The following is a 23,902-nucleotide window of genomic DNA, read 5'->3' on the forward strand; positions in this document are numbered from 1 at the left end:
GTGATGTCTTTCGGCGGTCAGAGCCCTCCAAGGTCACTGCGGCAAGCGGCCTCGAGTTGGGACGGTATAGGCGGTGTCGAATCAATAGACCGCTGCACCGTTTCGCTGTCCCTCTTTACACAGACAAGCATGTGGCGTAAGCTATTGGATTCACTGCGTCTCATAGCGGTATAACCGGGGATCTGAGGTTCGTCTGGTACAGACTTCAGCCAGGTATCCAGCGCCGACTTGAACGATTCTGTTTTGCAGTTCGTGATCTCTCTGATGTTACGTGGATGGCAATTGAAGAGCGTAGGACCCCGGGAATTTAAACTCGATTCCCTGAGCCATCGGATCCAGTTGTCCCTGGCACTGGTTAGGGGTGGTACCACACACCTTCTGCCATGTTTTGAGATATGGTGCTGTATACAAGCGTTGGGCACCTGGTTCTCCATCATACGCCAGGTATAGATGATTGAATATCTTTCTTGCCTGCATTGAATCGATTTGATATTCAACGCATCCAGCAGTTGCCAATAATTCAATTGACTATAACCAGTTATCTTTCTTAGAAACGACTTCTGGATGGCCTCTAATGCTTGAATATGACGTTTTCTGTCCGGAGTCCACAGCTGACAACAGTAATCAATGTGCGGCAACACCAGCGACTTCCAGAGTGTCAGCATTAGGTTTTTTTTGTCTCGTTTTGAAAGTGCGTAGAATCCAACTGGAAAGGCTCCGTGCAGTTGAACAAACTTTGTCGATCTGGGAGGTGAATGTACCATCAGAATCCAACGTTACTCCCAGATCGCGCACAGTATCTTTGGTTTTAATTAGCTTCCCGTCTTGGGTCGAGTACTTAGATGCTTCTCTCAGGTCCTTCCTTCTACCGTATTTGATACACTCGAATTTCTCGGAGTTAAACTGCATATTGTTGTCATCCGCCCATTGGTAGATAGCGTCTAGATCATCTTGGAGAGCTTGTACATCAGAAGAATCTTTTATTTTCCTGCCAATCCTGGTGTCGTCGGCAAAACTTGAGACGAAAGACGATTTGACTTTTTCGTCTATGTCGCCAATTAGTACGAGGAACAGCAGCGGACCAAGTACTGAACCTTGGGGAACGCCAGATAGCACTTTGGTCGGGGGAGATGCAGAGCCATTTACTACAACTGTCTGGTAGCGATCTGTTAGGAATGATTTAATCCATAGGATCAATTTACCTCCAATTCCAAGATGTTGGAGCTTTCTGATGGTTACTGCAAAGTCCACTTTGTCGAACGCCTTTGCAAAGTCTAGGTATATCACGTCGACATTACATTCATTGTCTATAGTATTAATGATCCTATCATGATGGATTAGAAGCTGACTTAAGCAGGATCTTCCGGTTCTGAATCCATGCTGCCCTGGATTAATAATTTAAATAAAGTTGTGTTGTTTTTTCTTTCATTTCTTCTAATAAAATAAAATAAAAACTAGACCTTTTATTTTATCCAAGTTTCATTGTCATCGACATTTAAAGTGACGTCTGCTTTTATCCTTTTTTTTTTAATTTACCTTTAAAAATCTTTAAACTATTTTCAGTATTTCCGATTCAGTTTAAATAAAGTTGTGTTGTTTTTTCTTTCATTTCTTCTACTAAAATAAAATAAAAACTAAACCTTTTATTTTATCCATTTTTTTCTGGCTTCTTCTGATTGTCTCTGCCACTCTCACTAGTATTTTCTTCTTTTTAGTCTTTTAAGTTCACATGTATTATTCGACTTATTTACTTACGAAACTAGGCAAGCAGGTTCACTGCTGCTGATGATAATATGGACAAGACACGATCTCACAGCAGCAGCAGCAGCTCTAAGAGTAATAGTTATAATAATAACTTGGAACCGGCGAATTATTAGCATATTAATAGTTCGATTTTCATCGGTTTTTAATCTTAAAAAAAAACATTACACGGGATTGAACCTAAAATCTTTCTACCAATCCCGGCTCTATACCCGTTACGGTAACATATAACATTTTCAATTTAATTTCGAATCACAGTAGTTGCTATGAAATGACTACATTTTTGATCAAATGTGATAACGAAAAATTTGAGTTCATTCAAAGAATATGTATATCATAGAATTCACTAATATTTTTAATCGATAAATTCACCATTTTTTGCTATAAAATCATAAGGAGAGTTAAAAAAAAAATTAGTTATTAAAAAAAAGTTCGGTTTTTTAATTATAAAAAAAACGATACACGGGATTGAACCTAAAATCTTTCCACCAACCCCCGTTACACTAACCGTTACGCTAACATGTCATATTGGCAAAATCGCAGTAAAAAAATATTTATATACAAAAAAAAGTTATGCAAAATAAAAAAAAAGCGTTAGTCACTTATGTATGTACTTACTCTCCTGTTTGTGAACCCACATATTTTGTTGTAACTTTTCTTCTACTGAACCAATTTTCGAATTTTTTTTTTCAAAATGTAGCTAATGAGGTGTTCTATCCAACTATATAACCTGTTTGAAATTTGGTTGCGAACGGAATTAGTGGTGGGGGTTTGAATGTGTCTCGATTCATTCAATTTTGGACTTAAGCATATATTCAACCACTACCGTGGTTGAATGATATCAAAAATGTTTATTTCAACTAAATTATATATATAAATTGGGCGGCAATTACTGTGGCGAGAATTTATATATATATATATATATATATATATATATATATATATATATATATATATAAATTGGGCAGCAATTACTGTGGCGAGAATTTAGTTGAAATAAACATTTTTAAAAAGTAAATTTAATTCAAGTAGGTCTAGATTGCTCAACTAATTTTAATATTACAATCTACGCACGTGGGCTTAGTGGTTTACTACAACCTACGGTGAATTGTAATAAAATGTTTTTTTTTACATCTTTATAACCTTTTTAAAGATAATCTCTATTAAAAATTAAAATGAAGTTTGTTTTTTTTTCACATTTCTGTTTGCCAGATTCAATCAACAGTCAATACTTCCTCCTCTGTCACATCTCCCACCCTCGTGACTCTCTCCAGCCCATCTGCTGGCACAACACAGCAAACAGTGACATCTCAAAAGCGGGTACTGGAAGAGACACACTCTGATCGGAAACGGAAACAATTCCAATCCGAGAGGATGAATCCTGTAAGTAACTGATCATATCTTTACCTGCTTCACATGAATTCACTTGCCTTTTCTCCAAATTCCATGTTCTCTTAAATAAAGAGAACTTTGAACATTTCTTTTGTATTTACTGATACAATTATATGTATATATCTGTATATATATTATGTATATATATGTATATTGCATGTATATGTATATTAAATTTGTATATGTTTATGTCGTGAAGAAGTACCATGGTAATGTCTTTAATAGATGAGCAGTTCTTGAGCATATACAGTTCATTGAAATTTTGATACTTAAGCCGTGTTCATTTAATTTGTGCTTTTTCAAAATTATAAAAGATTAAATGGATAAACGGAATGTAATTTTTCGATCTTCCTTTCTTTATTATTTCTTTCTAGCTTTCTCTCTCTTTCTCTCACTCTGAATCTTCGACATACAGATGGAGATCGGTCATCTTCATCTCAGTACAGAGCGATCAATCTTCAATGTGTCATAAGTAATTGCTTGAATCTGAGATAAATGTAAAGTTGTTAATTACCCCAGTAAAAACAAATAACTTACCATCTGTGAAAGATATTATTTTGGTACTGCTTACGTCTTGTTATCAACCATAATAATGAGTAATCAAATTGTATCTGTTCTATGCATTTCTATAATGTTACTATTAAACTTCTCATCACTATTGCTTTATTTTTTTTCATAATTTAACGCAATTTTAGTACATTTTATACTTTATAATATGACACCAAATTTTCCATAAAAAAATTGTTTCATGCCTCAAATTAAAATGAAATATATTTTTCATTTTCGTATTGCAACCTTGGGTAATTTCACTCACCAAATTCTCTCTATTTTACATGTTTAAATGATCCCAATTTTTTTTCAGCACCAATGTTCTGGCCAGCATTTACTGCACACGCGAATTCCTTTCCATCTACATTAACACTTTCCTCCATTGCACCATCTGTATCACAACTGCCACTCCCAGTTCCTCAGGTATTTTCCGGTTTGGAGAAACCACAACCTACACTTCTTCTGCGACTTTAACATCAACCAGACATTCAGTAAGCTTTCATTTTTTTTTTTTTTTCCGAACACTTTTTAATTTCCTGTTTCTCTTGTTGTCATCAGTTTTTCTCATTTGATTTATTTTGAATCGGAATCCGCATTTTACTGGCAATATTCAATGAAGACATGAGTAACACAGAAGTTGGTCGGCTTTTCATTGACAACTAACTACAAGCATGACCCCTGAACTATTGCGGATATCAACAGCTTTTCTTTTTGGTTTTTGCTAAAGAGTTAATATAGAGCATAATTGTTTATTTAAAAACCAAAATAGATACTTGATACAATATTAATACATAAATGTTCTCTTACGATCTGCTATAAAAATAAAAAGTTTCAAACATTAAAAATCAATTAGATATACAACCAAAAGAAAATAGATACACAGAAATAATGGTGGCTAAAGAGTTCAACATAAACTCATTACTCTATAATTATTCTTCTGTAATCTGCATTCAATTTTTAAAAGTAAGTTGAGAGGACACGAAAATTTGTTTGTTTAGATATTTTTAATATATTTGTCATACAAGATGGTAGGTGTTGATGCCATTAATGTTTGAGAGTAGTATCTCTTCTTCATGAGAGAAAATAAAAAGAAACTATACAACTGTTCAGCAAGGCTTTTCTTTGATATTTAAACAGCACTGAATAATCAAAATGCATTCAGTCTGTCATTAAAAATTAAGAAAGTCAAATAATAATATAGATTGTTTACCGTTCATGCAGAATATTAACATATAAATAAAGTCTGAAAATTGTTCAACATGCAATCTTTACTTTATGCTCCATTTGATAAATGTTTCTAAGCTGTTATTGCGAAACTCACTGTATATGATTTTCCACAATTTTGGATGTTGACTCTCTTAAATTTGTATTTTGTTTTTGCAGAAAAAGTCCTGTTACTTTAACACCGTGAAAGAATCAGTAAAATCTTCACAACAATCATTCGCATTATCAGCGTCAACATCATGAACACCAAATATCGTAAATCCTACATCAGCAGGTGCGATTGAAAAAATTATCACGTTAATTCTATTCTTCTCTTTTTTCTCCATCTCTGTTGTCAGATTGTCTCTCTTTATCACGATTTAGTCGCTCTCTCTCACTGCCTTTTTCTCCTGTCTTAGTTTTCTCTCTTTCTTGCTTGTTTCTATCGCAAGTTTCCCAATCTCTCTGTTGCCTTCTCCTTTGCAAGTTCTCTTTCCATCTCTCTTTCTATTTTTCATATTTTACTTTGACTAATTTCACTCACTAATTTCCCTATTTATTTTACATGTTAAAATGAAGCTAATTTTTTTTCAGCTCGAATGAAATGGCCAGAATTTCCTGGTCAGGTGAATTCCTTTTCATCTATCTCAACACCTTTAGCGAATACACCATCTGCAGCACTACTACCTCATACCACTACTAATTCCTTGAATACTTTCCGGTTCAGCCACCCCTTCTTCAATTTCTTCATCTTGGATTTTAACATCAACCGCATGTTTAGTAAGCCTTCATTTTTTTCTGAAAACTTTTTAGTTTCCTCTTTCTCTTGTCATCAGTTTTTCTCATTTATTTTGAATCAGAATTGCCATTTACTGACAATATTCAACGAAAACAAGAGTAACGCATGAAATCGGTCGCCTTTTTTAATTGACAACCAACTATGAGCATGACACTTTAAATTGTGGCAGACGTCAATAGCTTTTCTTTTCAGTTTTAGCTAAAGAGTTTATATAGAGGATAAATTTTTATTTAAAAACCAGATTAAATTCATGATAAAATAGTAAGACCGCAAGAGAGGTGTATGCTCAGTCCATCAAGTCCAAAGTAGCTGAGCAGCGGCTTGATTCCCACTAGTTTTGGCAAATAGCAAACAGAATCCTGAACAGAAGCGTGTGCTCTATCCCAACTATCATCAATGGACCTGAGGTAATCTTGTCAGCATCAGACAAAGCCAAACTCTTTGCTAAGAACTTTGCAGCTAATTCTACCCTTTGAAACCAAGGCCGCCAACCCCCAATATTTCCTCCTGTATCAGAAAACACACTATGTGATATACAAATATCTGCACGTGATGTTACCAAGCTAATCAAAAACCTTGATTCCAGTAAAGCAACTGGCCCTGACGGTATTCCAATTATAGTACTCAAAAAACTTCAACCAGAACTAGCGCCCATACTTACAAAACTGTTAAAATGTTGTCTTAAGGAGAATTGCTTCCCATCACCCTGGAAAATCTCATCAGTATGCCCTGTATTTAAGAATTCAGGTGATCGCTTATCCCTCTCTCAGTACAGGATAATAAGTCTCCTGTGCGCCATGAGTAAGTTGCTGGAATCTGTGTTAAATAGAGAAATAATCAACTATCTCAGCAAAAATAACCCTCTTAATGACACGCAATATGGTTTCCGTTCTACTAGATCTACAGCAGATGTACTTACAGTTATATCTCATAGGATTAGTGAATCTCTTGACAGAGGCTACATTTCTAGGCCAATTGCTATTGACATATCAAAGACCTTTGATAGAGTATGGTGTAAAGTTTTACTTCATAAGATCTCCAGCTACAGTATAACTGGAAATGTCTTCTTAATTATTAAATCATTTCTCTCTGATAGGTTCATAAGAGTAGTGGTTGATGGACAGAAATCAGAAGCTCACAGTATTAATGCTGGAGTCCCTCAAAGGTCCGTCCTGGGCCCAACTCTCTTCCTGATCTACATTAATGATCTTCCAAATCACATCCTTACATCATTCATAGACATTTATGCTGATGACACTACTATCTATGGTAGCAGATCTAAGACTGTAAACAGCCAAGTTCTCTCCAATTTTCTCTCCTCTGATCTTGAGCATGTGGTACAATGGAGGAAAAGGTTGCTTGTTACTTTTAATGCATCTAAAACCAAGCTTTTATCTTTAAATCACCAACGCTCTGATCCCCATCTGGCATCAATTGAAATGAATGACTCTCGTCTTGAGGAGGCCTCATGTTTTGACAAGCTGCTTCTGAGCTTGACCTTTACTCCTGATCTGAAATGGAATGCATGCATTAAATCTGTTGCCAAGGCCGCTGGAAAAATGGTGAGATCCTTCTATCAATCCAGTAGATATCTCACTGCTGATGCAATTCTCTATCTATATAAGAGCCAGGTACGTCCAAGGATGGAGTACTGTTGCCACATCTGGGCAGGAGCTGCTAGAAAGGACTTATCCTGCCTTGATAGAGTTCAAAATAGACTTTGTAGCTTCGTAGGGGATGTCCTTTTCTTTTCCCTGCAACCTCTTTCTCACGGAAGAGATGTTGCGAGTTTGTCTCTGCTTTATCGTTATTTTCATGACATGTGCTCGACTGAGCTCCAATCCATGGTCCACCCTCGCCAAACTTTCACAAGAAACACCCATCTAGCAGAAAACACTATCAATAATTTCCTCCACTCTTTATCTGTGCCTAAACCTAAACGTAGATTCCATGAACAAAGCTTCTATTTTAGAATTGCACGCCTATGGAATTGTCTTCCATTTTCCTGCTTTCCAGCTGACTACAATATGGTTGTCTTTAGGCCTAATGTAAACAAGTTTTTGATTAGCCGTTCCATATAAGTTAACAAATTTACTGAATTTCCATTACTAACGATTACTTTATTGTCCAATTGTCTACTGTACACTTTTTAATCCTCTTGGCCTTGATAAATGGTGATGCCTTTGTAAAAAAAAAAAAAAAAGAAAACATAAACAATCAATTAGAACATGAAAATTTGTTTAAATATTTTTTCTATATATTTGAAGAGTACCAAATAATTAAAAGACATCCTATTAAACTTGTCATTAAAAATTAATAATATCAAATAATAATATAGAATATTGTTCACAGTACCAACAGAATATAGATATATATATAAATAGTCTGAAAATTGTTCAACCTATACTCCTTCCTCCACGCTCCTCTTGCTAAATACTTCTAGGCTATTATTACGTCTATGATTTTCTACGAGTTCTGATGTAGACTTTCATAAATTTGTATTTCTTCTTTTTACCAAAATCTCCTGATACCTTGACATTGTGAATAAATCAGTAAAATCCTTACAACAATCATTCACATCATCAACATCAACATCACAAACACCAAATGTTGCAAATTCTACATCAACAGTGGAGATTGAAATATTTCTCTTAATCTTTCCAACTCTATCATCCCATTTTGTCTCTCTATCTCAATTTTCTCACTGGATTTCTAACTCGTCTCAAGAATTATATCTTTTTCTTTCATGTTAGTTTTCTCTTATTCTCACTTGTTTCTGTCGCAAGTCTCCCAATCTCAATTTTGCCTTCTCCTTTGCAAGTTTTTACACACAAAATTTCTCTCTCTCTCTCTCTCTCTCTCTCTCTCTCTCTCTCTCTCTCTCTCTCTCTCTCTCTCTCTCTCTCTCTCTCTCACACACACACACACACACCACACAGACGCCTGCTTTTTCTGTCTTCCCATTTTATTTCTTTGTCTATTTCTCACTTTATATCTGTTCGGATAATTTCTCTTTACCGCTTGTTTCTTTCTCTCTTTATTTGAATATTTTATCTCCCTCTTTATTTCCTTTATTTTTTCAATTACAACTTTTACATTAGTGATATCTGCGACCTCCACACACATTGGTCTGTTCAAGCTTCATCAAACTACAAAAAAACTTCCATTTTCAACGTAACACTGGATTCATTTTGTATCGTAAACTATTTCTCTCAAACACTAATTTATTTCTCTTACACTCCCGTTTTCTGTTATTACAATTAGTCTATCTTGTACACTCTTTGCTATTCTCTTTCATTGGATACATATTCCCTCTATTTCTCTTCCTCTCTCTCTATCTCCTTATCTATCCACCTTTCTCACCTCTATTGCTCTAGCCTCCAGCAACAAAAGGAGGCAGTCAACTTTGAGTTGACAACCAGCCACAAGCATGACTCTTTACACTATAGTGGACATTAATAGCTTTTCTACTCTTTTTAAGCCAAGAGTTAATATAGAAGATAAATGTTTATTAAAAGGACCTGAATGGATACATTCTCTACTCTCTCTCTCTCTCTCTCTCTCTCTCTCTCTCTCTCTCTCTCTCTTACTCTTTTTTCATCTTTATTTGGATAGTTTTTTATTACTCGCTAACTTCTTGTCTCTATTTATTTTACTCGTTTTTCCCACATTTTCTTTCAGCTCCGATACAATGACAACATCCAATTCATTTCCATGTACATGATCAGCTTCTTCGATTACATCACTACCTTCCTCAATGACACCATCATCTTCCTCAATGACATCACCATTTAGAGCACAACTCACACTTTCCACAGCCACTATGCTGAGGATGTTTGTATTCAGCCATGATCAACTCTTCTTATATCACAAACACATAACGTCGAAGGTAAGATTTAAAACTTTCTCACCTTAATTTCAATCTGCCAAATTTCATCTTCAGACTGCTTCTCTATCTCTAATTTTTCACTACCGCTCTTACTATTCTCGAGAGATTTCTTCAGACTCTCTTTTTTCTCTTATTTCTTATCACTTGTCTATATCTCTTCCTTTTCCGTCTCTCTCTCAAGTTTCATTCTAACGCCTAAATATATCTACCTAAGAAACGTTTGCTTTTTCTGTCCCTCTGACTTATTTCATTTTATATCTCTTTGGATAATTATTCTCTCTCGCTTTTTCTTCTTTCTTTTTATTTAGTTTCTCTCGCTGCTTACACCTATTTAAATCGTTAAAGGGATCCCAAGTTTCTTTTCAGCTCAAGTTGGCATGCAATGTTTATTTTCCATCTCAACCTCTCAATTCTTCAAGTACACATTCCATAGTAGTGACACCTGCCACCTCCACACCTTAATATGTTCATCTTTCCTTAAACAAACCTACTATTTATCTTAATTTTCAACTGTATACTAGATAATAAATCATAGGCTATTCCATTCGAGTACTAATTCGTTTGTCTTGTGTGCGTGTTTTCTGTTTTTACAACAACTCTCTCTCTCTTTCTCTCTCTCTCTCTCTCTCTCTCTCTCTCTCTCTGTATAACGTGATTAAACTTTGGAATCTTTAATAAAATTACATATGCTCTTAAAGGGTAAATCCATTGTTATAGAGCTTAATTACTTTTAAATAACTTTATTGAATATGTACATTATAAGTATAAGTATTACGTGTTGTATATTAGTTTACAAACATAACTTGAAATGTATTCATTTTATACTACTCGTAATTGATTAAAAAAATTTCTCATAAAGTTTTTATGATGAAAAATGTTTTACGTAAATTTCGAATTTTTTTTTTTAAATCCAACCTCAATGAATGCCTTTTTATTGTGTTCCAGAACATATGGAGTGTAATATAATAATTTTCCAAGTTCCAAATAGCAAGTTTTCTCAGTTGGTCATTTATTACTTTTCAAAGTAATTAGCCATTACAATATTGTTTTTTATTGCAACTAACAAGTTTGCAAAATTATATTATTGCTGTATATTTAGTCATCAGATGTTTACCTCATAAAACGTAGAAAAAATACTATTATGGACAACTTACATGGTTATATATTTATCTTGGTTGAAAACATATACGCATTTGAATCGGAATCATCCTTGTGTGTGTGTGTGTATGATGATTGCAACGTCTTGTCAGACGAGTGCCACTCCCTCAGACACTTAAAGTCCATGAGCCCAACAAGTGACTTTGTTTTTTTAGTCCTACCGGTGAATTCACACACTCAAGCAGGCATGACACTGAAGATGGTCATTGAGATCAATTATTACATGCTTCCAGCATTTCAAGCCTCCACGTGTCACAACTTTTCCATCGCCACAGGACCACTTTTATAGACAAATGCCTGAGAGAGTATCTATACACAAATGATGTTACAGAGTCTTAGCTTTGTACGACAGTTAAGTCTCCCTCTCGGTTCAAAATGTTGAGATCCAGCAACAAGCAAGAGCAAGATAGCCGACAACAAGTTAAACTGCAGACCAGCTTAATGCGGGTACTTGTCTCCCGCTTTATGGTTTTTTAAATCAGAGATTTGCTTCTCCTAGAAAGGTTGCTTTCACCACGGCTTACAGGAGTCCTCTCCACCCCAACACACACATACATACACACAAACACACACGGTGCTAGTTGGCCACTGACCCCGAAAAAGGGTTCATTCGCCCTTTGGAAGGTCTTGTTTTTAATCCTTCAGGGAGACTAGCCACCCTCCTCACCAAACATGTCTGATGGGGGTACCAGTTTAGTCGCCGGTGACCTGACTATGAGGCAGGTAGTACTGGGTTACATGGTACCAGTAGCATATGACATGACCTGTGTGTGTGTGTCTGTATGTATATATATTTATATATATACACACACACACACACACACACACACACACACACACACACACACAAGGATGACTCCGATTCAAATGTGTATACGTTTTCAACCAAGATTAACTGATTGTTCGTCCGTGATAATTGTTTTCTTAAACGCCTTCTTCGATTAAATAATTCTGATGCATGACTGATAATACTGTTGAATTCGAAATTTATAATAATTGCTATTTTTGTGACAATAAATTACACAATCATGTAAATTTTTCATTACTTTGTGTAACAAATAAGATTCTCCATATTGGAAAATAATACAAGACAGGATTAATTATGATCAGCAAAAGCTCTTATGAAAAATTTCTCCAAAATTGCCTTGTAACATTTTATATTTACACAAGCAGGGCAACCTAACATTGTTCGGCCAAAAGTGTAAGCATAAGTTCTATTCGCTCTCTTCTCCCCTCCCTCTCCTTTTTCTTCTTCATCTAGCCTGTTCTTATCTCTAAGCATGCACACATATAATTCACATCGACGTAAAGGAACTATTTGTAAAAAATTAGTTACTTCCCTTCATATCATAACATTAAAAGATATGTGTACGTCTTGGTAATATTAACTATATATAAATGGCCATTTGACCTCCAAATAATGAATCATTTTTCCACTTTTGGATATTATACATTCAGGATTATATCGATTAAAAAAAAAAATACTAACTTTGTAGATGATTTTTACATAAAATTAAAGTTTAAGAACTCTCTAGGGCAGTTTGACCAACCTCCTCGTGCAGAAATACACAAAGGTCGCTATTATCCTAAATAATCATTTTCTTTGTAATTCTTAATTCTGAATCTAACGAACTCAAAAAGATGGAATTGATACTCCCCATGCTCATCATGTTTCTTTTTTTAATTCTTTTTTTGTTTGTTTCAGTTATTTATTTTTTTTCTTTTCCATTTCAGTACCAGGAAAAACACTACTTCAAATGCTTGGAAAATTCAAACGGGATTATTAATCTTGTTTCTTTGCTGTTGCATTCGATTTCTACTTCTTAATGCCATTTTCATTATGTAAATATGTACATACTATGTTGATAAAATATCTGTTGCTCCGCTATCTATTAGAGGTTGCCAAGAAACTGCCTTTTCCCCAGGTAGAACTTCACTTTCTCCTCTGCAGCATGTCTACCATCTTTTCTCCCTCATTTATAATTTAAAGAAAGAATGCATTCATTTTGTATGAGTTAGATGATTCTATTGTTAGCCTTGATTTCCCTAATCAGAATCCTTTCTAGAAATACATCTAGTACTTATAGGAGGAACCACATGATAGTTGCCAACATCTTAAGTGAAAGTGTTTCTGTGAAAACGAACTAGATTCGAACTTGGCACCTCCAGGTTGGCAGTCTGTTGAAGAGTTTATGTTCATTCCTTGAATAATGTGCAGCTGATTTATACTGATCGATAACAATCATATTGAGATTTAACAATTCAGAGTAAAACATAGTTTGAACAGGAGGGTGGGAGATAAAATAATGCTAAAATGAAAGTTTCAACATGAGCTAAGACTAAGCAAAAAATTTCATTAAGAGGCAAAGATTAGTATTAGAGCAACGTGTTAAGGATGTTACATCAAAAGAAAGTATCCAGTGGTATATAATGAATAAACTGCAGGGTATTTATCTTGTTTCTGTAATGTATATTTAGAAACTTCTGTGTGGATTATTGGATTTTCAACTTATTCAGCAGCCAATGCTTTCATCAAAAAGAAGGCACTTTTATTGTGTTCCAGAACATATGTAGTGTAATATAATAATTTTCCAAGTTCCAAATAGCAAGTTTTCTCAGTTGGTCATTTATTACTTTTCAAACTCTAGCAAGAGGGTTTTACAATTCTATGGACTCTTAAATGCAGGTTCAAAGTCATCAGGATGGTTATTACTGCCATTTTCAGATATCTTAACATAAAGTCTTCCTTGTAATACCAACAACAAATGGTGTTGATTAGCGAGTGCGATTCAAACAATTGTATGGACCAAGTTTAAAGTCACCAGGATGGCTATGATTGCCATGTTTTCTATTTAAGAATATCAGCATAAATTTGCTGGCGAATGATGGTGTCATAAAAATAGATACCAAATGTTAGATTACCTAATTAAAATCATGGCAATAATTCTTACAAAGTTTCCTTAAAGGATTAATAGTTTCTTATTGTTCAATCAGTTAACTTTAAGATGGATCTAAATGGAAGTTGATGACATTGCTATTGTTCTAGAAGAGTGCAGGTGTCTAAATGGTGTTGAGGGAGTTTTGGTGCGCATTACCAGTAGAAACACGGATGTGAAGCGGGGACTATTGCAACTTGAGAGAAAAATAAACAGAAAATTACATACAATTGACTGCTTATGTCACCAATTCAAACTGCTATTTAGAGCCACGTTTAAGTTAATTGAAAGAAACCCTAAAACTTTCACTGGTTATTTAGGAAAACCTTATCAAAATATCAGGTTGACAAGTAAGTTCTTGCGATTTTTAACTTTTAAATTCAGAGGAACATGTCTCAGCTCAAAACAAAAATTTTTTGATCAAAATAAGCACCATCAGACTCAACACAGAACAAGTGTATTTATGCCAGTAACATAAAAGTCTTGTGTTTTGTTGGGGATGAAGTTGCTGAAAGTGTTTTTTTATATTGCTTACGTTTTTGAAGTATTTCTCGTGCAGAAAATTGTAAAGGTGCTTGAAAAAATAGTAGTCAGTAGGTGAGAGGTCTGGAGAGTATGGTGGATGAGACAGAGTGTTTTAGCCCAGTTCGTTCAACTTCTGCAGAATGGTTTAGCAACATGCAGTCGAGCATTGACGTGGAGGAGAATTGAGCCTTTTCTGTTGACTAATGCTCAGTCTTGTTGTTGTTCAAGTTTCTGCCATGGTAGTTGCTGGCCGAGGGATATGTTCCTTGCTAATTGAATCAGAGATGGTTTTGTGATTCTGTTTGAATCCCTCAACTGGTGATAATCTTGACTGCATGTATGCACAAATTGTTGACGTACACCAATTTCTTTAAAAACGTTGTTGGGATTTTCCCAACTTTATAAGGTAACAAAATATTGTGACGTTGACAAGCAGAAAGGAACACAAACAAAAATGAAAATTGTTAAAAATTTGTATTGATAAGTAAGAGGAGTAAGAATGTTTCCTTGCAAAAACAGTCGTGTTTTACAGAACTTATCTGAAGGATTCGTCCTGTTAATGATGTATGTTTCCTGTGGAGTTTGGCTGAGTTAAGGAAAAAATAGGAAATGTTGTGTTTTTTGTGCTGTTAAAAATCCTTGCACGTGTCTGGTATTGAATGATGGCGAGAGCTGACAGACATGTTGTTTTTGAGGCCCCGATAAGCAAAAGAGGTCGAGAATTCAAAAAAAAAAAAAAAAAAAAAAAAAAAAACGCTCTCGTGGTGATGGTGAGGATCTAAAAGAGAAGCCTGTGAGTGATTGTTTTTCATCCAATTATAGGGCAGCCCATTAGTGACTCCTCAATAATTCCAATATTCTCCCTGTTATGTTATTGTGTTTAGTCTAGAGGTAAAACACAGTAAACATATATATTCGAATAAAAAACAGTAAAAGAAAAAGATTGAAAAAAAAAAGAGATTTCTTGAAAACCAAAAATAAAAATAAAAGCAAAAATTATTTCCAGGCACAAAATAGTTTAAGAGAAATAATTCAGATATACATTCCAGTCTTGCTTTGTGTCTAATATTTACATTTAATAATGTTTAAAGATATAATGTCTTTGATCAAACTAATATTCAGAAAATCTATATTTACCATGAATTGTCTGCTTTCTTGGTGAGGAAGCTTAGGCTTGTTGTTCAGAGTTCTCTTACGATGGGATTTTTTCATTTTCCTTGCATCTCCTTTCGGAGTTATAATTGTTTTGAGAGGTCACCAACACTTACATCCTTTCTCAGTTACATCCTTTCCTTCTCTTATTCATAACTAAATAGCAAACACGTTTGACAACTAATTATAGTTGTCACTGAAGAATGTTCTAGAAACAAATTAAAAAGAACACTTTATTTTAGAACTTTCTGGAAGCTAATAAAAAAGAATACTTTTTTCTGTTCTATTTTTAGAAGTCTCCAGAAAGAATATAAAAATGTATTTTTAAGCCTAATTTTAAAGTAATATTTTTGTATTATATTATGTATTATTATTTTTAATTTATTTGATTATTTATGATTATTTTTATATTTTATTTTTATTATGTTTTGTATTTTTTATTTATTATATTTGGATACTGATTATTTATGTAAGAAATCGTAATTTCTTCATATTTTAAGAGGAAAATATGTCCTCATATGACACTTTCCCCTTCAAAGTAAAAGTTTTGATATCTAGATTTCATAACTTTTAATCTAGAAGTCTGTCTGTAAGGTGTTAGATAAACTATTGAATGTGAAAACATACATAAAAATAGATATTTTTCCCAAATAGAGAAATGTACATTGTCAGAATGTTTGTTATATTTTTGTACTTGTTAAAAGAGAAAATCAAATATAAGAGAAAAAATGCAATAGGTAGAAAATTCTTATAAGTTTTTGTCAATGTTCATTTGAATGAGAAAGTTGGGTATTATTATATTCAATGTATAGACATTTTTTAATTTGTCATTTTTTATATTTGTGTGTATTTTTTGTATATCAATACATGCAATAACATCTTTTTTACTTATGTAATTTATATATTTTTTGTTTGTTTTGTGTGTACTTTTATTTTTGTGAAAGATAAAGTTATGTCCTAGACAGAGCATCAGCAATAATGTTATCTCCACCTTTTATGTGTTTGATGATAATGTTGTATTCTTGTAAGAGTAGAGGCCATCTTGTAAGCCTTTGATTTTTATTAATCATCTAGTATAAGAAAGGGAGTAGGTTATGATCAGTGCGGATTAGAACAGGCTGTACAGTCACATTGAGATAAAAGTCAGTGTTGTATGGCTGATAATAAAGCTAAACATCCTTTTCCAATAGTTGAGTAATTTTCTTTTGGTATTTGTTAAATTTTCTTGAGAAATATTCGATAGCTTTCTCGATACCTTGCTCATCTTCTTGGATGAGAATTCCACCCATGCCCACATCACTGCCATCAATTTGTAATCTAAATTCTCTCAAGAAGTCTAGAGTTGCAAGAGCTGAACTTCCAATAAGAGTTGACTTGATGTTATTAAAAGCTTTATGGCAGGAATCGGTCCATTTGTATTTTTCAGTCATTTTTAGGAGATTGGTGAGAGGACTTGCTGTCGTTCAGAAGTTTTTACAGAATCTTCTATAAAATCCAACCAGAAATCTTATTAGTTGTTTTTTATTTGTTGGGACAGGATATTTTATGATAGCATCAACGTTTGCCGAGGTAGGTTTCACTTGTCCCTGACAGACAGTATGACCAAAATAATCAACTTTTGCTTGACAAAATTCACTCTTGTTGAGATTTACACATAGGTTGGTATCTTGTAGTTTTAAAAAGAATTGTTTTATAATTTTTAAATGTTCCTCCTAGGTGTTACTGTATATGATCACATCGTCGATGTAAACCTCACATCCATGAATATCATGTAGTATAGAACGCATCATTCTCTGAAATGTTGCTGGTGTAGTTTTCATTCCAAATAGCATAATTTTCTATTGATAGACACCATCTGGGGTGATAAATCCTGAGAATTCTTTCGCTTCGTTGATTAAAGTAACCTTTCATCAGGTCAAACTTACTGACATATTTTGATTCTTTGATATTATCAATGCAATCATCAATTCTAGGAATTGGAAAAGAGTCAGTCTTTGTTATTTCATTAACTTTTCGAAAGTCAGTTATGAATCTATGTGCCATCGGGTTTGGGCACGAGAATACACAGTGAGCTCCATTCACTTATTGCTTGGTTCTATATTTGTTGCTTAGTACTATTATATCATTTTCTATCATATATCTAATTTCCTTTCTCAAATATTGAAGCTTGATTGGATTAATACGATAAAAATGCTGTTTGATAGGTTTTGCATTTCCCACAACATCATGTACTGCAGCTGTTGGTTTTTCTCAGAACATCTTGTAAAAGATCTCTGAATTTATTGACCAAAGCATATATATCTTTTCTTTTCATATGATAAATGCTTAAATTTGTTATGTAGATTAAATAATATTTCTGAGTTTTTTTTTTTGTTTTATTGACTACTGTGACGTATGTTTTTTCTTTTTAGTAACTATATTTGTTTCATAGTCTAAATGAGTTTTACTTTTATTAGTATCTTTAATATTTGTTAATGTAGAAACTGGCCTCATTTTTGTTATATCATTCCTATTAATGTAAGGATTTTACATACTGGTGTGACCCATTCTATTTTTTCCTATCTGGAGTGCATATAATGTACCTCATTACTTTTATTTTGGAAACAACAGTGTTTACTAGTCATAGAGTGTGTATTTTTCATTCTAACTTGAGAATTTAAGTTTTTTTGTATCTTTTTGTTGTTCCTTGACAAGTTGATTTTGTAATTTTCATGTGTTGTTTCTAATATGCAATGTAGTACTATCTCATTTTTTCATCTATAGTATGAGTTTTTTCTAGGTTATGTGATAGGAAGGTTTTGTTCAATTTTGATAGAGTAGCCAGTATTGAGGTGTTTTTGTTTTCTAAAAGTTGTTTCTTTGCTCTAGCTGTAGTGAGTACACATACTGGGTATAAGTTTTTATCTTCGTCACTTTCTTCAGTTTATTCTACTGTATCCGTAATTACTGGATCTGTATCAGTTTATCACCTGATAAATCGTTTCCTAAGATTAAAGAGACACCTTTCACTGGTAAAGTGGGATGAACACCGACTATGATAAAGGCATTTATGAACTTTGATTTAATCTAGACTTTATGAAGTGGTACTTTTATGACACTCAAATGTATTCTCTGTAGCAAGACAAAATCTCTTGTGAAGATACAGTCAGATAGTGGTAATGCCCCTTCTAGCAATAGTATTTGAGATGCTCCTATATCTCTTAGGATTTTTATAGGTGTGGCCTTCTCAGGATCACTTATGGAAACAGAACCATGAAAGGTGTGTACATTTCTATAAATGGATCAAAGACGCTTTTCCCTGTATAACGAGTGAGACGAACGAGAGAAAAGATGCTTTTCAATGTATTTTGCAAAAACGTGTGGTTTGCAGGATTTATTTATTTCGTTCTCTTTTTCGTACTGTGTTGCAATATAATGTGATTATTTTTACTGCAATATGCACATCTAATTTTTTATTGTTTCAGAAATGAACTATTTGATATGCGTCTCACTTTTTCCTGTAGATCATTTTTGTGAGGCAAATTATGAGGGTGAGACATAAGCAATGGTTTCCTCTTTGAGTGAAAATCTGAACAATTATCATTTTAGTCTTTTCATAACTCTTTCTTAATGTTACATTGTGGGTGTCTGCGATTATTGCTGCTTCATTTATGGTTTCTACTTCTTTTTCATCCAGATACATTTGACTTTCTTTATCTACACATCGTTTAAACTCTTCTATTAAAATTAGTTGATGTAATTTATTGTAATCATTGTCTATTTTTTAGCCTTAAGCCATCTAATAAATAGATCTGTTTTCTGTCATGCAAATTCCATGAAGGTATGATTTTCAAATTTTCTAAAATTTCTGAATTTTAACCTATACTCTTCTGGAATTAATTCATATGCATTCAGTATAGCATTTTTTATTTTGTCATAACCTGCGGTATCTTCTATGCCAAATGTGGTATACATGTCAGCTCCTCGTCCATTTAGGACAAATTGCAAAAGTGTTGGCCATATGTCAAAGGGCCATCCTAAATTTGTAGCTATTTTCTCAAAAAGAAGGAAGTATTTCTCTACTCTTTTTTTCATTAAATGGTGGTACTAATTTTATGCATCTTCCTACATTGAAAATTGTATTAACAAGAAAGTTATTTGCATTTTGAATTGTGTTTTGTACCTGTAATCTTTTTTTTTTTCTAATTCTATTTTTTGTAATTCTATTCTTTCTTGGATTTCTAACATTTTTATTTCTAATTGGAGATGCAAGTTATTGTTATCTGTGTTGACAAGACAAGAGTCTAGCAGATCTCTTTCTATTAATTCTTCAGCAATATTTTTTATTTCCGCTTTTTTCATATTTGGATTTGTATCTAACTTGAAATAAACTGCAGTTTCTAAAAGATGGGAGAGTTTTTTACTATTTAAATTTTTTTTAGTTCTCTTAGGGCGCTGTATTATTGGAATAGATGCACTCTTAGTATCTGGTACATTGTTAGAGACTTTCAGTTTTGCAACATCATTTCTTTAGCACACACTTCATTTGAGTCTGGAATAATTCCAGGATGGCGGGCATGATAATTGTGTTTAAAATCTTTTTGTACTTTTTTAGAGTCACTTTGATTTTCATATAAAAAATGTTGATAGTTACCTTACGGAGAAATGCCTGTAGGAAACTCACAAGCAGAACTCTTCATGCAGTCCACCATTTTGATGATCTTTATAAATTGAATTACATTGATGCCTAAAAGACCATGAACCCTAATATCATTTTTTCCATGCAAAAAGGCTAATTTGTAATTTGATTTAAGTAAATTATTCTTAATAGATTTAAATTTACTAAATCTCAAGTTTATATCAAATTCATCATCTATGAGAACAAGTAGGGGCAAGACATGATCCTTATTAATTTCAATTGCCACTAAACTTGATTTAATTTTTTTCTTTTTCGACCCTAAAAAGGTTTTTACATCATATTCTATTGGAGTAAGGAAAGGTTTATTGCACCCTAATTTTTCAATAACCTGCCTAGAGAAATAAGCCCTTTTTACTGCCTGTATCAAAGAGACAGTTTAAGTTGTATTTACGTTTCCCTTTAGTAACAGTAATTGCGACTATCGATAAAATGTAGGGCTGCTCCTGTGTGCCAGTGCATGATAGCAGTTAGATCGTTTTCACTCTTACTTGCTTCATCACAAAGGAAGATAATGTAACCTCGGGATTTGCAATTTGCATATTTTTGAGGTAATTTATTTGTTTTGCCAAAGCAGTCTTCTGTACTATGAATAGCACTGGTACAAAAAAGAAACAAACTATGACTAGCACTGGTACAAAAAAGAAACAAACTATGACTAGCACTGGTACAAAAAAGACACAAACTATGACTAGCACTGGTACAAAAAAGACACAAACCCATTTCCCTACACCTAGACTGTCTCGAATTAAGGGAGAAATATTTTGAACAATAGTTCATGGTGTGCCCATTGAGATGGCTAAATCTACAATGCCTAGAAATTTTGTTAGATTTTATAGCAAAGTTTTCCAATGTGGGAACATTTTTATTTCCCGTATTCTTAATATAATCTTTTCCAGTAACTTAAAATTGTCTTGGTGGGAATAAGGATATTTAAAATCTTTTTTAATTAAGGTTTTTATAACTATCAAAAATCCTATTGATTTTAAAGTAGTTACTGTAAACTTTCCAAAAGAAGAGAGAGAAAGAAAGAAAAGGACAGAAAAATGGAAAAATTACATTCAAATCATCCGTCTGATCATTCATAATTTTGAAAAACACAACTTAAATATTTCCAAGAACGTCGCAGCTCTTAAAGAAATTACCATGTTACTGCTTCACTGCAGTCTATGACATAGCAGTGTTCAAGTTTCTTTAATAAACTCTAAGTTGGTGATTAAATTTTGTCATTGAATTCATCATTTTCAATCCTTTTTTTTTCTTTTTTTTTACATGGTGATCACCACTTATCAAGGCCTGGAAGAGACTCTGGTATAAAGGTTATTGCGTGTACAGTAGTGAATGTGATAGTATCGTAGTAATCATTAGTATTGCAGATTTGATAAAGTGTCTTACTTAAGGGGGCGGGGCATCAGGAATTTGTTTAATGATCATTCAAGCGACTATCTTTCCTTCTAATAAACCTTGATCTTTTAAAAAATTCGTTTAAAAAGACTACGAATCTATTGTCTTCTATGACCGTCCACAGTTCATCCTTTAATATAGTTGTTGATTAACTATATGTGTCCTTGTGTTTCCTGTGTCTGCGTGTAATATTAAGTGCAAATTTCGATGCAAGATGAAACAAAAAGCAAAACTCAAAGAAAAACCTTTTGAAAAGTGTTTAGAAAAAGTGGCAAATTTACCAAACGAATTTGGATCAAATATGTAGGGATTCGAAGGGATTGTGATGAGAGGTAAATTATTTAATGGTATTTCACTGTCATACCAATCCATTGGAGCTGAAGAATTATTTGTGAATCAAACATTGAATATCTCTTAAATGGATGCAATACAAGGAGAGAAAAGGATACAGGATAATATGCACCTGGGAGAGAAACGTGCACTGAAAATACAATACGGTGGTTAAATTAATTAGGCATTGCTGGAAGGTCTCTTTCACGCCGCCATAACAATTTTCCATGTTCTTCCTGGGCACGTGATCTCAATAAGGCGTGAATCCAGTCTCAGCTTTTCTGTCGTCTTGCTTTCTTCTTGTGGCAAGAGAAACATGCATAGTTGAGCATTAAAGAAAGATGAGTAATGAATATGAAATGAAGGAAATTGACATGCCACAGATATCAAGATAAAAACAGTAAACTAGAGAAGATACAGACAAATTAACACTGATGAGAAAACATTGTCAGACTCACCTTCTATACTACAATTCGCATCTTCTGGCTGGGGAAAAATCAACATTGATGCAGCTTCTATTATCTGTTGATGAATACTGGCATAATAGTTGGAGTACAAATATCTGTATTCAGAAATCTGCAATACGAAAACAAAAAAAAAAATATTTCATTTTAATTCGATTCTTGAAACAATTGATTGTTATTTCATGTTGCAAATTTGGCGTCTCATTATAAAGTATAAAAAGTACCAAAATCGCGTTAAATTGTGAAAAAAAAACAACACAATAAGGATTGTAAGCTTCTAAGTAATATTTTTAGAAATACTTCGGAGAGATACAATTTGATTACTCATTCTTACTATTGATAAATTTGTTCTAACAGTAGATTTGAGCATGACTATGTTGTAGAACCGAAGTAAGCAGTACTAAAGTAATGTATTTCCCAAATGGGAACTTCTTTGCCTTTACTGAGGTGATTGACGACTTTATATTTATCCTAGATTAGAACAATTATTTACGATGCATTGGTGATTAATTGGTCTATACTGAAATGAAGATGACCGATCTACATTTTCACGTTGAATATTCAGAGAGTGGTAAAGGAGAGAGAAAAAGAAAGAAAAAGACAGAGAAATGGAAAAATTCCATTCCATTAATCCGTCTGATCATTCATAATTTTGAAAAACACAACTTAAATATTTCCCATGACGTCTCAACTCTTAAAGAGATTACCATGGTACTGCTTCACTGCAGTCTATGACATAGCCGAGTTGAAGTTTTTTTCATAGTCTCTAAGTGGGTGATTAAATTTTGTCGTTGAATTAATCAGTTTCAATCCTTTAATAACATTCGTGATCATTCAAGTGACAATCTTTCCTCCTAATAAATAAACCTTGATCTTTTAAAACATTACTTTAAAAAGACTACAAATCTATTGTCTTCTATGACCGTCCACAGTTTATCCTTTAATTTAGTTGTTGATTAACTATATGTGTCCTTGTGTTTCCTGTGTCTGCGTGTAATATTAAGTGCAAATTTCGATGCAAGATGAAACAAAAAGCAAAACTCAAAGAAAAACCTTTTGAAAAGTGTTTAGAAAAAGTGGCAAATTTACCAAACGAATTTGGATCAAATATGTAGGGATTCGAAGGGATTGTGATGAGAGGTAAATTATTTAATGGTATTTCACTGTCATACCAATCCATTGGAGCTGAAGAATTATTTGTGAATCAAACATTGAATATCTCTTAAATGGATGCAATACAAGGAGAGAAAAGGATACAGGATAATATGCACCTGGGAGAGAAACGTGCACTGAAAATACAATACGGTGGTTAAATTTATTAGGCATTGCTGGAAGGTCACTTCCACGCCGCCATAACAATTTTCCATGTTCTTCCTGGGCACGTGATCTCAATAAGGCGTGAATCCAGTCTCAGCTTTTCTGTCTTCTTGCTTTCTTTTTGTGGCGACAGAAACAGGCATAGTTGAGCATTAAAGAAAGATGAGTAATGAATATGAAATGAAGGAAATTGACATGCCACAGATATCAAGATAAAAACAGTAAGCTAGAGAAGATACAGACAAATTAACACTGATGAGAAAACATTGTCAGACTCACCTTCTATACTAGAATTCGCGTCTTCTGGCTGGGGAAAAATCAACATTGATGCAGCTTCTATTGTCTGTT

At 33.5% G+C, this 23,902-nt stretch overlaps 1 long non-coding RNA gene across 7 annotated transcripts in view; it reads left to right on the top strand.

The window, feature by feature from the left end:
- LOC145294153 (uncharacterized) overlaps positions 1-21,260 on the top strand; it is an 81,689-nt gene extending 60,429 nt beyond the window's left edge. For 3 of the 7 annotated variants that reach the window (XR_013869832.1, XR_013869831.1, XR_013869830.1), the window contains 2 exons: positions 2,974-3,144; positions 4,016-4,193. This is a non-coding gene — a long non-coding RNA (uncharacterized LOC145294153). Of the gene's footprint in view, positions 1-2,973; positions 3,145-4,015; positions 4,194-5,085; positions 5,686-9,385; positions 9,594-12,485 lie in introns of those variants that run through there. The other 4 variants (XR_013869835.1, XR_013869833.1, XR_013869836.1 and 1 more) reach the window with 3 other exon arrangements.
- The last annotated feature ends 2,642 nt before the right edge of the window (positions 21,261-23,902 follow it).

This window comes from Euprymna scolopes, chromosome 15 (assembly GCF_053919585.1).
Source record: "Euprymna scolopes isolate OS-2025 chromosome 15, ASM5391958v1, whole genome shotgun sequence".
In the NCBI taxonomy this organism is placed as follows: Eukaryota; Metazoa; Mollusca; class Cephalopoda; order Sepiida; family Sepiolidae; genus Euprymna; species Euprymna scolopes.